This window comes from Capsicum annuum, chromosome 10 (genome assembly GCF_002878395.1).
Source record: "Capsicum annuum cultivar UCD-10X-F1 chromosome 10, UCD10Xv1.1, whole genome shotgun sequence".
NCBI lineage: Eukaryota > Viridiplantae > Streptophyta > Magnoliopsida > Solanales > Solanaceae > Capsicum > Capsicum annuum.
Genome location: NC_061120.1, coordinates 137005619 through 137022540, shown reverse-complemented (window position 1 = coordinate 137022540; position 16922 = coordinate 137005619).

The window sequence follows — 16922 nt, the reverse complement described above, 5'->3', positions numbered from 1 at the left end:
ACAAACCCCTAAAGAAACTGAAGAGACACTAGGACAGGCTCTAGCTGACCCAAAAAAACACAAAGTATGAAATAACATAGACTAAAGATTGAATGAAAAAACATAATACAGGACCTCGGAACTTAAGGAATCACCAACTGAATGAGAGTAGGCCTCAGTAATCATTGTTTACAGTAAATTTTGACCTCCCAATACTCCTCCTAGGCTGTTATTTTACAAAAATTATTAATTTTAAATATTAATATATTTTATGTGTTATTTTGATATCTGATAAATATTGATGTGTCACATTCATGATTTTGAACTGTGCAATTGATTTTTATTATTTAAAATTATATTTTTATATAGTATATATAATTTATTTATTTAAATATAATATTTTCTACATAACTTTGTCAACAGTTACTAAATTATTTTCATAAATATACTCATGACATGTAAACACCTAGTATACTACTACTACTACTACTACTACTAATATTATTATTATTATTATTATTATTATTTTATCAATCTACCACAAAACCTGCAAGGAGGATATGATAGAGCTGTCAAATCCCTACTTGCATAAGATTGGGCACCCTGTGCCCTGTAGTTGTTGGTACTATGGAAACGCCTATCACCCGACGACTTTGGGTAGGGGTACTAGCTGTCGTGTAAGACCCTAAATTGCCCCACTTCTTTTTGGGCCACTTACCACCATCTCTACCATTCTTCTATTGGCGACAACCCTACTTAGATACTCTGAATTTCTTTCCTGCCTCTATCCTAACTCAACCCGACCAAACATAACAACCAACATCACCCAAGTCCATAGTGATCCACAAAGCATTCTAAAAATAATAGAATCAAAAAAAGTGTCGGGACATGCCCCTTACTATGATAATGATAATGTTAGTATGAACTTTTCCATTCTAGTCTATGAAAGAAAATAAACGAAATGACTAAGTTTTCTAAAGAATGGAAGCTCACCATTTTACTAGAATAACTGCCAAACCAAGACAATCTACCTAACACTGTGCAGGAAACGTAGAAGTTTCTCTAATGCCTACATCTTGTGGGTATACAAAATCGGAATATGGTTAGTGGGTTGAGCTAACCGTGCACATTTACATGATTTAAAGGTACAAATGAGATATATGTATGATTAAATGCACTAATATCCTATTTTGAAGGCATATAGGCTATGGGATGGAAAGATGTGGAGTTAAGCTAAAAAGGATCAAAAGAAGAGAAAGAAAGTACAGTTGGAAGACGTGGAGTAGAAACAGGCCTCAGTTACTGCAATAACGGTCTGAGGATCGCGGTCAAAGTCAATAAAGAAGGTCAGAAACTGTGGTTTCTTTGATCTACCCATGGTCGTTGTTGCGGTAGCTACGATCATGATGAATCTAGTGCGATAGCGGCCATAAGGAATTTTGCCTAAAGGAAGCTTTGTAATTTTCAGCAACAGACCCTAAATCCTTTAAAAGCTTAAAACCCTTTCCCATTTTTTACAATTTGGAGAATAGCAACACTTTGAATTTGAAATTCATACCCTAAATTGGGTAAGAATTGTAATTTGACTAAGAGATTTAGATTTTGGTATTTGTGTAGAATGGATGATTTGAACAACCTATTTGGTATATGTTTCTTTATTTTATTCATGAGTAGCTAAATATTTTAGTATTAGTATTATGTTGAGACAAGGTATAAATTAGTTATGGGTTATGATATATTTGTGTATATGCTAGTTAGATGATAATGGGTTCTACTATTGCTTAATTAAATTGGTTGAGATTTATGGGTGAAAGCCCAAAATACCCACATGGGTTTGTAAGTGAAAACTCCATGCTCTTGAAATCCCAAACCATCCTTGGAATAGGGGTTTGTTTGTCATCCATAAAAGAGGGATCTGGAAATCAAGGCAATAGTATACAATTATTAGGTTTAGCTTACTCATTTGTACTATCTTAGACATAAGGATGATTTTGTAGTTGATAGTACCTTGGGTATAATACTAGAAATAGGGATGCCTAAATTGAGGTAGTGGGTGAATATAATTGTCACACTTGTTAGGTACCCAAAATGGTCAATAAGTGAAATCTTTGAGGTTTTATTGACAAATTAGCCTTAAGGGTCCTAGACCTGGCCTACCACATTAGTAAAGTACTAGCATGTGCATCAAATCTCACACACCCATACCTAATTTTCCCATAGGTAGACATATTCCCAAGATTTTCCAAATATTGAAGTTGAATTAAAATTTGTTGCTTAGTTTGTGCAATCAAGTTACTAGTGACATACATCCTACATTAACCGAACCCCCCGATTTTTAATTATGTTATTTACTTTACTAACACTTTGGGTATTATCATAGTAGGACTTAGTTTCCCATAAGATTCAAACACTATCTTTCACTCCTTGTGGATTTGACTTCAACGCAAGTTTGGATATTCACTACGACCGTCCTCTAAAACTTCAAACGGTATAGGTAAGCATTATCAAGCAATAGTATATAACTCAAGGGTAGGGGATAAAACAATGTCATGAACCACATTTTCAAAACCATTAAATCCGTTGCACATAATCATATATGTACATATAAACATGTCATGCCGGGAAAGGGAAAGAGACTTCGCATGAAGTAAAACTTTATCCTAGACTACGTATCTCAACCATCATAAATAGGCACTCACAGGCTATATGAGTTCAGCTCCCCCTGCTCAAAGGGCCCTAGTGTGTTTTAGCCATATAAATTAGAGGTATCAAGGAAGACCAGGGAATCCCCCAAACCTACGCCAGTCCTACATACAAATATATCAGTAGTATGAACAAAGCACAAAGGTCATAATGACTAAACCTCAAGTCAGCAAACATGAGTTTTTTCAGTACAAGTCATCCAAGACTCAACCATTCACAACTTCGCTACATATCCCCCATTAATCCTAATTTAATTATAGTATCATATAACCCATTTATTAGCAAATTAACCCACCATTAGGGCACACCATGGGTATCATCATACCCTTGCATTTGCAAACTTACCTTTATGTCGTGACAATCACATTATCTTAGGGGAATGCCTCGACCCTCTTTGTTCATTCAATCAAACCATAAACAACAAGGCTTTCAAAATCCATGTTCATTGTTTTAATCATTTATGCAATGCAATAACGTAGGTGAGTAAGTCAAACCAAGACACAATATCACAATTCAAAGCCAATTGCAAGAGAGGGTTGAGGGAACACAATTATTCAAAAGTAATTCCAATTTCAAAACACTAATCTGTGGTAAACCATGACCCCTTTGTTTATCCACCATACCCATGCACCCCATAAGTTCAAAAACATTAATAAAGTATAAAGAATGCATAGTAAATCATGGGAAAATAATTAAGAAATCAACCATGTCAAAACCCTCAACCTTAAATAAACCCATATTCAAATCCATACAATTTGAGCCATGTAAAACATATGTTTTTCATAATTTAAGAATTGGGGAAGAGTATACTACCCGAAATATCCAAGTTTATGGAGAGAAATCAATCGTTGAGCCTTGGATGAACTAATTCATAGAAACCCAAAGTATCTTGACCTTGGAGAGTTTAAAAAGAAGAGAACATTTATTAATGTGTTATGAATGATAAATAACCCCTTAAAGTGATTTATGGTCATGGGTTCTAAGTAAGGGAAAAGGGGAATTGACCAGAATAACCTTAATGAAAACAGTCAAAAAATATTGTGCATCGCTATGGGTTTTCTAACGACTCATTATGACTCCTTACGACTCTCGGAGGAGAGTCGTAGTTAAGACAGTACCCCTAGGAACCTCCACTAGTCTTGCTAGAAGTCATACATTATGACATGTAACTAGTTTCTACAACTCTCATGCACCACCCATTATCAAGATAGAAACTTTTGAGGCGTACATTTATCACCTTACAACTTCTATGTAATGACTCATCATAGAACCTTATGACTCGTGATGTCCTATTCATAGTCATATCAGAATCACCTGGATTACCTACTGGCTAGGCTACGATTGGGTCCTTAACGCCCGTCAAGACTCCCTAATACTCGTAAGGAGAGTCGTAGTCTTGACAGTGAGGATAAAATTTCAAAAATTTTCAAGGACCAAAAATCAGGGGTCTTACACCATGATACCTTCACTAGAAATAACATAGCCCATAAAAGTAACAACATTCAATAAAAATTCACACTTTTAAAACTAAGAATACTAATGCTAATCTTTTAGAGTCTAAAACGTAATACGAAGGTGATTGGCATAATCCACGTCACTTAATCTATAAATACAATTGTGACCAAGTCTATAAACTAATGACATACATGATTGATGAGATCCATAAATACTGCCCGAGCATTGGTCAACACAAAAGACTTACCAAAAATCAAAATGTCCATATCTGGTACATAAGGTAGTGTTAGGGATATCCTCCTCCCTAATATTCAACTGATGATAACCCTACTGAAAGTCAATCATAGAGAAATACCTAGCAACTTATAGTTGGTCAAATATGCCATCAATCCTACGAAGTGGGTACTTATTCTTCACCAATGCCTTATTCAACTAACAATAATCAATACACATCTGAGGAGAACCATCCTTCTTATGCATGAAAAGAATGAGAGAACCCCATGGAGACACACAAGGGCGGATAAAACCTTTGTTAAGAAGATCTTTCAATTACTCTTTAAGTTTATTCAACTCCGCTGAATTTATTCTATATGGAGTTATAGATATAGGATGAGTGTCCAAAAAAAGATCGATCCCAAACTCAATTTTTTTATTTAGAGGGATGCTCGAAAAATCATCAGGAAAAAACTAAGGAAATTCACTAACAATGGGAACGAGTTGTAAAGAAGGACCCTCTGAGTTAGGATCTTTAACCTGGACCAAATGATAAAGACACCCCTTGGAAATCAATTTTTAGGCTCTAAGATATGAAATAAACCTTCCCTTAGGCACTAGGGAACTCCCTTCCCATTCTATGACTGGTTCCTTAGGAAAATTAAATTTGACTGCCTGGGTCTGAAAAACTAAAGAGGCATAGAATGAATGAGACCAATTTATTCTAAGATAACATCAAAATTAACCATCTCTAATACAATCTAATCCACTTAAATTTCACTACCACCAACAGATACCACACAACCCTTATAGATCCTTTTAGCAACCACTAAGTCACCCACTAGGGTAAAAATTTAAAAGGGGTCAAAAATACACTTGGGCCCATTCTAAAATGCACAGCCAGATAAGAAAGGACAGATCCAAGGTCAACTGAATAGTATACATCATGATAGAAGAGTTTTAACATAACAGTGATGGTATCAAGAGATACCTTGGACTCCTAATGGGTAGAAAGAGCATGCAAGCAATTTCGACCAGTGCTAGTACTAAAAGTGGCTCCCTTTGGTGTAGTAGTAGATGATGTGGAAATTCGAACTTTGTTAGCCCCCATAAAGACCTTTCCCATGGGGAAATCAATCGGCATAAGTCCCGGTAGGACACATTTGAAATACCAGTTCCTTACTCCTCACTGAAACCATAATACAATGAACCACAAAGTCTACAAGGAGGATATGATGGAGGTAGATGGGCCTCATTGTCCTAAGATTGGGCACCATGTGCCCTTGAACCATCATCACCCTAAAAGCCACAATATTTGGTTGGCTTTGGATAAGGTGCACTAGTTGTCAAATAAGAACAAGGGTTGACTCACCTTTTCTTTGACAATTACCCACTAACCTCACCCCTAAGTAGCTCCCACTCTTCATACCTATGGTACGATACATCCTTAAACTAATAAACAATGAATTCCTCACCCTCTACATAGGTAGTATGCATAAACAGAAAGATCTTCTCCATTTCATGGATAAGACCTTGAGGATCTTCCTTAACCATAGTACCTATGAAAGTTGAAGGGCTCAACCTCATAAATTGACCAACTACAGTAGCCTCAAATGAACTCCCAGTAATACCAGTAGAATTGGGCTAATATGACTGAGATATCACTAACTAGGTCAACATATTAATAGATTGGCAAAACTGATCATTAGTAATATCTCTCTGAGGTGACTAAGAATGAGTAACACAAGCTAGAGAAGGATTAGTTGAGATACGTGGAACTCTACAGGGATAGTCCATAGAATAAACCCATGACTTGGTCTATACCCCATAAATTGGATGACATCTGCTCACATTGTCCTTAGGTGAGATAGATGGTTTCCATAATCTTCCGATCATCTAGGAGACATGGTCTTAAAGGCAAATAAATAGAAATTAGAAGAATCCAAGACCTTAGACTCTATGGACTGAAAATAAGACAACAAGGAAGGGAAACATTCCTAAATGCCTTGTAATCTCTCCCTTATATGTGTGGCACACCTATAAAAGAGACTATACCTGACAAAAATTTGTGGATACCCAATTGAACGTGAAACTATGCTCTGATACCAAGTTTTTCATAACCCAAACCAGGTCCTGGCATTGACGGGTAGATCAAGTCTACCAAGGATCAGAGACCACCCCCTTTGCCTCGTAAACTAGAACGTGATATATTATAACAATGGAATTCAAACATAAAATAAGATAGACTATTATGATTCAATAAGTGTCTAAGAATTTAACAACAAATCCCAAGTACACTATAGTCCACAAAGTCTATAACAAAAACAAAGGTAGTCTAGTTAAGACATACCCCCGACCATATCCAAAAAAAAAAACAAAAGAAAGATTAAACGTATGATGAAACCTAAAGCATGAAATGGGGTCTTCAAGAGGATAGAAGCCACTACTTCATTATGACTCATGAGTTGTTCCTCGATAACCTAGTCAATGTGTAGAAGAGTAAACGTATGGCTAGTTCCTGCATCGTGTAGGGATACAACATTTGAAGATGATTAGTGGTTGGAGCTCTAGCCTATAACTAAGGGATAAAGGGAAAAATAATGCCATGAACCATAATACAAAAACCAATAAAACCAGTGTACAATGTCATATACAATACAATTATATATATATATATATATCATATGCCAAGAAAGGGAACGTAACTCAGTATGAACTTAAAAACCTTAACCTGGACTGTGTAGATTTATCATCCTAAACCAACACCTGCGGGCTATATGGGTTCAGCTCCCCCTACTTAAAGGGCCCAGTGTGTGTTAGCCACATAAACCAGAGAAAAATCAAGGGAAAGTTAAAGCCATCAAAACAACTAGTCGCCCTAAAATATATATCAAGTGTGACACATGCACACAGTTATCAAAAATAAATGTCACATCCGCAAATGGGAGTTTCTAGTATAAGTCCCCTGGAGACATCTACCTTTATGGATTAGCTATACTACTGTCTTTAGGCCCATATGAAAACATTTAATACATAACCCATCCATCAATTCTAGGAGTCAATTATTACATAATGATTAAGTGGTATCATCATACTGACTTTAGCTTGCAGGAAAATGCATTAAGCCATTACCTTGGGAAATATTTTTACCTAGACTCAATTATTAAAATCAACATGGTGGATTCCATTGTACCCCACAAGGTTTACAAAACCATCCTTAACCATTTTTCCATTTATGCAAGGCATTAGTATAAAATAATAGCCGAACCAAATGATAATTTATATTCCACAACCAATTATGCAAGTGGGTCGAGGTTATTTCAATTTCGATACCAAAATAATTATTTAAGGAATACGTTATACACCTAAATTCATTCACCATTCCCATGAACCACAATGAGTGTATAAACAAATAATTCATGCATAATAAATCAATAGAAACTATGGAAAATGTTCAAAAAATTTATATCAAAGACTCTTAACACATAGTTCAAAAACCAATATCAAAATCATGAATAATAAACTAATTTTCATTCCATTAATAAAATAGAAGTATCGGGAATGAGGTACATGCTTTAGGAACACGACAGTTGGAAAGTAATTTATATCTTAAAACTTGAAAGATGAACAAATGACGAAATCCTTACGCTTTCTTGAGGTTTTTAAGTTTGAGAGTGGAATTAGGAATTTTAATTTCTTAAAACTCAAAGGAAAAGGTTATATTCTGCTTAAGGGTCGTACATAGGTAAAAATACTCCAATACCCCTTATCTTAATTAAACAAAACAAAAACTACATGAATTCTACATTGCATAACACGAACCTTATAACGAAGGCTAATCTATGTGTCGCGCTACCTATCGCAGAGGGTAACCTCCATGATACACTAGTTATTGGGGAGCATAGACTCTATGACACATGGATATCACAAAGGCTTACTGCCTTTGTGGTACAAAATAACCTCAAACCCCATCAAAAATTTTGAAAAATCTCCCGTGATACCCCATCCATAAGCCTAAACCAGATTAAAGTAAAAAATTGAAATCTTGAACACAGGAGGGTCAAAAATAAAATGCTTGAACTTTTTGAGGGTGTTACAACCAAGTTAATAAGTAAGGCCTCATTGAAGCCACTAGAGTATGCTCTACGTGAAACAAAAAGAAGAGCACTGGATACTATTTGTATAAAACCACTATATACTAGTAGATATCATAAGCTAACCCAACTTAACCAATATGATCAACTAACAAAATAATTCAAACAATTGACAAACATATCAATGAAATCATGCATATTCAAACACCAGTAGCAACAAAAATATCAACACCAACCACGTCAAATTAACCAACAAAGGACCTAATTAGACATGGAATGGTCAATTCAGTACTACCAAAAAAGATCAACTTATGACCACGCCATAAGACATTACCAATTCTAATTTTTGTAGTTCCATTAATTTGTTGACCTAGTTGGTGATATCTCAGTCACATCATCGAGTCTTGTTGGTGGTGTTGTATGTACTTTTGAACCCACTAGAGGTGTCCAGTTTATGAGGATGAATCCTTCGAACTTTATTTGTTCTATGGTTGAGGAAGATCGTCAAGGCTTCACAGATAAGATAGAGAATATTCTCAGTGTGATGCATCCTTCTAACTCAGAGGGTGTGGGTTTTCTGTATACCAGCTAAAATATGACACCCTGAAAATACAAGCTACTGTTAGAACTATAATTTAAGTTCATGCAAGATCAAACCTCATGTTTTGGTTGTTTTATTATTGATTTAGACATATATTAAGACCCCAAATAGCTCTTAGCTTATAGAGAAGTCAAAATATCTCTTAGTAATTAAATTCATAAGAAGAATATAACTATAGTATTCTTCAAATGAGCATAACTTTTGGTAAACCCAGAATTTTTTAGCTCAATACTCACCAATAAATATATAACTTAATTAGATTTCCAATGATACCAATTTTGCCTTAATCTGATATAGGGGTGTAAGGTTATGGCCAAAATGCTAAAGCTCTGTCAAAGCTACCCAAACTATGGCTTGAAATATCTCATTATGGGTAATTCGGAGGGAGTCATAATCTGGGCAGTAAAGGATGAAAATGGGTCTCTGACTATGACTCAAGTCATGACTCGTAACCAAACCTTATGAGTTATGACCCAAGTCATTGGGACTACTTCCAGCTGATGATGTCCACACAACACCTCTTATTAGATAATAGTACGGTCATTGTTAAGATATAGTAACCCATCTAAGGTTGGGGTCAAATCTTAAGGGAACACGTGGCTTTTCAGACCTCAGTAAGTGTAGTCAATAGGCAGAACAAGAAAAGTAAATGAGGCATTTGGCTTGTAGTTATCTCAAGCAAAAAATAATATTAACTTGGTTGAAATTAGTCATAAGTAAACACTAAGATTGTGTTCCCCCTGGCTTCTCAATTCCCTAGGATTATCGTGCGTTGTTGAACCAATCCAATACCTTGCATGCAGAATTGATAAGTTATGTACCTTCTACAATCTTTTGAATGAGTAGAGGGATTTCACCCTATACCTTTTGAGTCTTAGGGTATCACACTACTAATACTTATCTTGATCTAAGTTAACGATTAGCTTTTGAGTCTCTAGTTAGTAGATAAAATCAAATCATCTTACGTAGATACAACCTAGAAGCATGGATAGACACTTAAACTCCAAATTACAATTGTCTTTACCTTTTCTTAGTTAGTACTTCTCTTTTGGAGTAAATAGCAATATCTAGGACAGACGTAATGCATGAAATTGGTATCGGTTCAGATCAACAATCGTATTTCTCCTACTTCATCAATTCGCCAGGGTTTCCCCAACCCTAGCTATGGCTTTTAGCCTCTCATGTTTATGAAGAAATTCATAACATTCATAATAGAAAGCATAGATCAAATCACAGTGATAAGATGAATAAAACCCCCCAATCGTAACTAAATAATATATTAAAGTTAATACAAGAAAATCACAAGATCAAAGACGGATCTTGGAATCCAAATATGTTTTTGAGTATCAAAAGTGAGTAACTCCTACTATAAAGTACATAGGTGGTATTTATAGTACAAAAGAGAAAAAATTGGGTTACTGACCATCTTCTCTTTGTACCTACGATTTTGCATAGGCACCGGTAGTAACTGTTGTCTAGCGTAGGGCGTAGGTGTAGACCACAAGTTGTGGATGGACTAAGTCCTGCAAGTCAGCTCTTGGGATTTTGGTTTTCTGGTACTTTTTTTGCAAACATGCAGTCAATAGGTCTACATGCGGTCCGTAAGTTGACTTAGTTAGTGTCGTGAGTCAATTTTTTAGCTTTTCTTCGACTCTCAAACATACATTGATCAATATCAAGCCAAAACTTAGAATATCAACATACCCAAAACGGATAATATCTAACAAAAAGGCCTCAAGAACTTGTATATTTTCTTAGTTTTAAGCATCAAAAAAGCAATATTTTTATAGCATATCAGCACCCTCAACTTAGAATGTTTTCATGTCCACAGGTAACAAAAACACAACAAAACAAAAATGATGCTTAACTTACATTAAGTTCAAATCATAAAATCCTTTCTATATCTCTTTTAAAAGACAATTGTGTATGACCATGAAGCACAATAATGTGATGTAATGGTATCAAGGTATGACAATTACATTAGAAATAGACAACCACTCATATGTATAAATTACACTATCTAAAGCAAGAAAATAGCAAGTAGCATGACGCAAGTGCCCTCACAACAAAGATGTCCCACTCACTCATGTGAAATCATGCATGTCAATGCAAGGATAGTCAATAGATACTCACACTCAACAAGGAAGTTCTAATCAATGAATTTCAAATACTATACGATTGCCCTTATTTTCTTTACCTTAACATTCATATAGTCAAGTTAGGATCACTGTAGGACTTTTGTCGGCTTGTAATGTAGGGTTGGGGGATAGTATGTTACATATGAACAAATTAAGTGACTAAGCATCCTTGTCACTACACTAACTTTGGAGTCTCACTTACTAGCCAATTTCCTTTTTATTCCACCCTTATTTCTACTTTTGATTCTTATATTCACATTCAGGTTGGGTATGGTCTTTTATTCTTTCTTTTTTACTTTTTCACAGTGTTTTTTTTCTTTTTTTCCTTTTTCTACCACACCTAGCCCTACTAAATTTTTCTTGTTTTACCCTTTTTCATGCCCATTTTACACTACACACCACTATGATAGCCACCCTCAACTTAGGCATATTTTTTATTTTAAGGTGTACAATGTCAAAGGATGACCTAGGCTAAAATAGGTATATTTTAATACAAATGGGAAGGTAAATGGTGAAAACAATAAAAATAGGCATACAAGGCTCAATATAGGGATTAAGGGATATCATTCACATATAGAGGGTCATTTAGCTTAAAAGTTGAAAAAATATCAAAAATGACCTATGATCCTTTCCTAACTAACGATCATTTAACCTAGGAGAGACTAACAAGAAAAGTTTTAAATTCGACATAGAAGGGGAACTAGGTAGTATCTCACACACACAAAGCACATATTCAATATTTCTAACTAATACTTATCTAGTCCATGTAATTTTTAGAAAATGGTTATCATTTCTCTTATCCTAATACGATAACAAAGTCCAGAAAGTTCACACATATGTACATTAACACAATCCAAAAACATAAAATTTTGGAGGGGTATAAAAAATCTATCGAATCATGACTACTGCCCCTAAATACTTAAAAAATATTCTAATTCAACAAAAACACAATAAAACAAAAAATAAAACACAATACGACTGATAATTATCCTAGACATGCCATTTCTAAAGTCATACGACGACCAACATGAATAGAAGCACGATAACAAAAACCTGAAGTGGCATGGTATGACTACCCTAACTAAAAACTATGTGTTGTCCTCAATGCCCTTTAACAAAGTAAAACATAGGGAAGTGAGAACATATCTGGGATGTATTAGTCACCTAAATCAACAGCATCCCCAGATGGTGGCATATCAGCTAGCGAAGGTAATGGTGGTGGTAGTGCACAACTAGTGGATACACCCTCTGTTATAGATGCATGGTTTTTCCTATCGATGAATGCAGTCTCCAAAGAATCGTGTCTGGCTTTTTTAATGGCATCCTTCTTTTTCATAGTAGGTTCCTGTATGTTATATAAGTGACCTCTCTTAGTCCCAACTATAGGGACCTCCTCATCATCCTCGGTAAAGAAATGAAAGTATCTCGATGTATTCAGAGGTATTAACTGGACCACAGGGGGTATAGTTGAGGGAGTAGATTCTACGTGACTCTTTTAAAGATAGTGTACCTCTACTCGTAGGATATCAAAATCCTCCTTCATCTAAGCTAGATTTGTCATACCTATCTTTGTATATCAGGATGTAACCTATCTTTCCAGCTCAATGATCTATGTCTAAAAATCAGCACACAGCTATAATGGTGTAGCTCTCTAAATAGCGTCCCATCTATGCTCAACCTATTCATATCTAGTCCTAACCCCTAATCTCATCTTTCTAAAGAGGGTAGTCATATCGGTCTCGACCACCTTCAATTGAGAAGTAGTGGCCCTCATACTGTCCACTAAGCACTGCAAAAACTCACTGGATACATTAATCATACCTATCACATGAGCTATAGCGGATGGGCGAGTAGGCTCTTTAGATGCACCGACAGTCTTTAAGGTTAAAGCCAGGGTTGAAGAAGAATTAGCTTATGTCCCATTTCCATGTGTACTCAAATTAGGAGCATCTCTTTGCTCCCCTATCACTATGTCTATACTAATACCCACATCATCCTTATATGCATCATCAAGCTTTGTGGAAAATATTGGGCCCTCAGACTTGCCAGTTGTACTGTTGCCTGCTGTTTCGGTCTCCTATAAGTGCTAGACCCTTCATGGTCCCTATTTACACAGTCAGTGTCACAGGTATCCTATCACTAATACCTAGTAACTCAAGCACTCCAGCCTCATCACATAGCCCCTGGATTATGCAAGAAAATGAAAGATTAGTCAGCTCATGAAAAACTCTATCATGTAAATCATGCCTCAACATAGAAGCAAAATCAACATAAAAAATGCCATTACATAGGCAACCGGTGTTTCTCCCTCCTATGTTAATGTATAATTCAAAGCAGTGGTTATCAGTCAGTATCTAGTTGCCAACTACCAAAACTTGGCCTTGAATGTCAATAGGCTCTCCTTGATCATAGTTTTCCTCTTAATTCATAGGGTCGCATCATCCAGTGGTTAAATATAATTAGCTATCCACCTAGACATCTCAATCCTCTCTAGATGATGTTTAATATCCCCTATGATATATCAATCCCGTGTGATCCTCATTCTGTGGTCACACATAGCTGTAGATGCAAGAGTGATGTAATTTGAGCTAAATATAAATATGCAAATAGTCCATATTGATATGTCAACTCTGAAGCCTTAAACTAGTGCAATGAAGCTGTGGCTTCTACGCAAATCTGCTAAAGCCTATATGATGGCACATAGGAAGGACTACGGTAGCTCTATAATATGAAAAAAACTCCTATACTATAGTTGGCTTGTAGGAATCAAGTGATTTGGTTATCCATTTTAGCTGATATCTATCAAATATTGCCCACAACTATCGTACTCGCTCCCGTCTTGATAGCTCGATCCGAATCTTCTTATAAATACATATTACAGGCCTTCCTAGATCTCAAAAACAACTTTCAAGATAAAATATATATTGCATCCCTTCTACACACCACCTCAGATATCTCTTCCCAAGAGGTAGATCTGGGGCATGTGCAGGTGCGGGACTCTACTACATTGAAGCATCATGGGAAGGCTTCTCAACACCCTCATAAGACTGTGGTACCTCTATTTGTTGTACATGAGTGTTGGTATCCTCTATAGATTAGGGCACCGTAGATGACTAATCCTTCTTAACCTTATCAGATGAATGCTGGGACTCCTCCAAAGACTAGGGGTCCTGAGTAAAAACCTGTGGAGTAATTTTAGGCTCTGTCTACTCCTCCTCTTCATCAGGCTGAGGAGTGAATAGGGGTGATATCTGTGTGGACTTCATCCTCGAATAGGATGCAGCTGACTGAGCAGCCTAATGAGTTTACCATCCCATGACTCGGTGCGTCACCTCAACAATAGTCTCTCTATGTTGCTGCCTCGGGTACTCCTCCACTAATCCACTAGGGTCGAGAAACTCTGACCGTCTCCTCAAAGTACAACCCTTCATATTCTTTACTACTTTAGGTTCCATATGTACCTGGAAACCAGTTGTCTCTTTCCAAAAACTATGAGGGATAACAAAAGTCAAAGGAAAACTCAAAATTTGAAAAGTTTGAATTTTTCCTCAATTTCCACATCCCTATAACCTATGTGGAATCTCAACAAGTCCAATGTATACACACAAATGAAGAATCATAATTTCAAAGCAAACAAACATTCTCAACCCTTGGTATTGCTCTATTCCTTCAAGTTCAACTTTCGGTTAGGGCATAAACTTAATTTTTTTGTTTAAAACCAGGCCCTACATTATCCTTTTAGGTTATTTCAAGGTTCCAACATACAAACATGATAGTTTCTACATATTTTGCAATGAAATACACATATCAACTTGTTTAAACAATGGATAAATCAATAAATAACCTTTAGGAGCTGAGAAAGTTACCTTTTATATGAAGAACCGGAAGAGAATAATGAAGAACTCAAGCAAAACCAAGGTTGAAACTTATTTTTTAAGTGTTGGGATAGGTTTGTACCTCAAACAAGTGTCCAATTAGCCTTTACTTAAGCATTGGTTAGTTGGTGTTTTAATTGGGATGTTTGAATTCAATGAAAAAAGTAAAGTGTTGAGGATTAGAATGAGTAAGAATGAGGGTAAAAACGTTTTTATATAGGTGGGGGGCTGTTATAGGTCATATTTAAATATTGTTGGGCCCAAAATTAAAATTTAAAATCAGTCCAACAAAGTGACCAAGCCGCGGCATCAACTTGCACTCCACACCTGCGGCTAGGCAATGGGCACAGGTACCAATTGCAGCCCACAGGTATTGGGACCAAAATTTTGGCTTACTTTTCTATAACTTAGACTCGGCATTTCGATATTTTCTAGATACTTATGATCTGGCAACATAAGTTTTAGGTGCCAAAGTAAAATTTAATGCCGCGGTCCATAACTTACCATTTTCATCCTTAAAATTTCAACTTTTTGACTTATTACTCAACTTACCTTGTGGGACTTTTGACCATGACTGGCTAATCACACAGTCCCTTACCTCAAAATTGATAAATGTTTTAATTTTTATAATATTTTGAGTAAGGTCCAAAAGCTAAAAACCTACAAAAAGATAAAAAACAACAAAAATATGAACACAAAAATATATTGGGTTGCCTCCCATTTAGCGCTTGATTTAACGTCTTGGCAAGACGTGGTTACTCAAAGTTTACCAATAATCCCATGGATTTCCTACCATGCAGCACTTGATTTAATATCGTGGCTCGATGAGAGTATCTTGACTACTCATAAATCATCAAGATACCCATATGAGTATCCTCAAAGATCATCAACACAATCAATCACTAATACTACTCCCATGTCAGTTGACTACTCAATTGACTTTTGGATGTTGAATGTCGCCTCCTCACCATTGACTCTGAATTTCAGCTCACCTTTTTTCATGTCAACCATAGCTCTGATTGTGGTTATAAATGGTCTTCCTAATATAATTGGCAACTCGGTATCAACCTCATAGTCCACAAATAAAGTTATCCACCCTCATGATCATATCAAACAAGGTTTCCATATGTTTTTTTACTGTATGATTAGCCATCAATAGCACCATTAAAGTCTATTCTAGAGGGTTCAGGCCCAATGGCTTGAAATTAGCCAGCAGCATCAAATTCGTGCTTGATCTTTTACATAACCCAACCCGAGGCCTTTTTGTATTAGGTGTCCCAAGTTCGACTGGGACTGGAGACCAAGCCCGTTACCCAACCCAACCGCCAGCCGCCTACCCTGAGTAAGCTAAATTTCGAACATATAACAAAATAGCGTAACTATCTTGATAACAAAATCTAGGATAGGTCTATTATCGAGACTGGCCCAACTGATTTCAACCGTCCCATACTAGACATCCAACCATACCAAGCCAAATCTAACCATAATCAAATAGTTTTCCTTGATAATTAAATATATAATCCCAATATGAAATATGATGAAAGAGTGCAAAATTTTGTCCAATGATGTCATCCCTAATACTAATGCCAATACTAAGGTTGACACCTATATGATCCCACCCATCGAAACCCATAGTAGTTCCATAAAATTCTCTAACTGAAAGAATATAAATATTCAGTTGGTACATGCCCCTAAACATAGCCAAAACTAATATCCATAATTAATCTTGAGTATGAAATATCATCTATGAAATAAAGCCTTTCAAAAAGATGAAACCTCACAACCTCAATCCAAAGCTAACCCGTGAGTAATTGAATGCTAAGAAGGAGGAGTAGAATAGTTAGTTCCTGCATCATGTGGGGAT